This window comes from Brassica oleracea, chromosome C7 (assembly GCF_000695525.1).
Source record: "Brassica oleracea var. oleracea cultivar TO1000 chromosome C7, BOL, whole genome shotgun sequence".
Taxonomy (NCBI): Eukaryota; Viridiplantae; Streptophyta; class Magnoliopsida; order Brassicales; family Brassicaceae; genus Brassica; species Brassica oleracea.
Window position 1 is genome coordinate 27229706 of NC_027754.1, and position 934 is coordinate 27230639.

A 934-nucleotide genomic window follows, 5' to 3' on the forward strand; every position below is an offset into this window, starting at 1 on the left:
TTAACATTGGTTTTGATAACTACAAACAAAAATTACAAATTTTTAATTTTATTTATATTATATATATCACGCAAGCACATAATAAGATTTGCAACTAAAATAACCTAAGGAAATATAAAAAAATATTTTATAAACTTTAAGAACTAGTGAGATTAAACCAGACTTTAAATTATGATATTGTTTTTATGTTGTTTTCTATTTATTTAAATTTTTTGTACCAAATATTACAATATGAAATAATAATAAAAATAATATATTTATATTATTAAATCTATTTTATTTGATAAAAAATATTTCTATTTTATATATCACCATATATTAAAATTTATTTCCAATTTTGAAATTATAAATAAGGCCAATTAGATGATTTTAATTATTTGTGGTACTTTACAAACAAATAAAATGATAAAAACTAAAAGATAATAATTTAAAAAAATAAATCAATATATTTTAAAATGGACTGACACGTGTCAGTTACGAAACATATTTTAGTTATTTATTATGAGTTTAGGTATGCAATTCAAATTACTATTTAGTTTATGAATGTTTTGACACGTTAATATTGTTGGGGCATTTATTTTTTTGGCTTCGAGCATAGATATTAGATAAGCAGTTTTCCCACCGCAGGGCCCACAACTGTGATTAAAGTGGACTGGCGATCTATTTCCCCACCGGAACTATGGTGTCGCACTATTTCTCCATCAAACTATTGTCTCGTTTCATTTCCCCACCAAACGAAAGTTAAATATCTATATACCCACCATATCAAAGTTAAATATCTCTTTTCCCACCCGACCAATTTCGATGGTTAAATGTCGAAACCCCAGTACCAAACCATCAAACCTCCGTTAGTAAACCGAAGGAAAACCCAAATATTGTTAAACCGGACCTATATCTCGGTGATAACCCGACACAACGGTCAAAAATCCCAAAT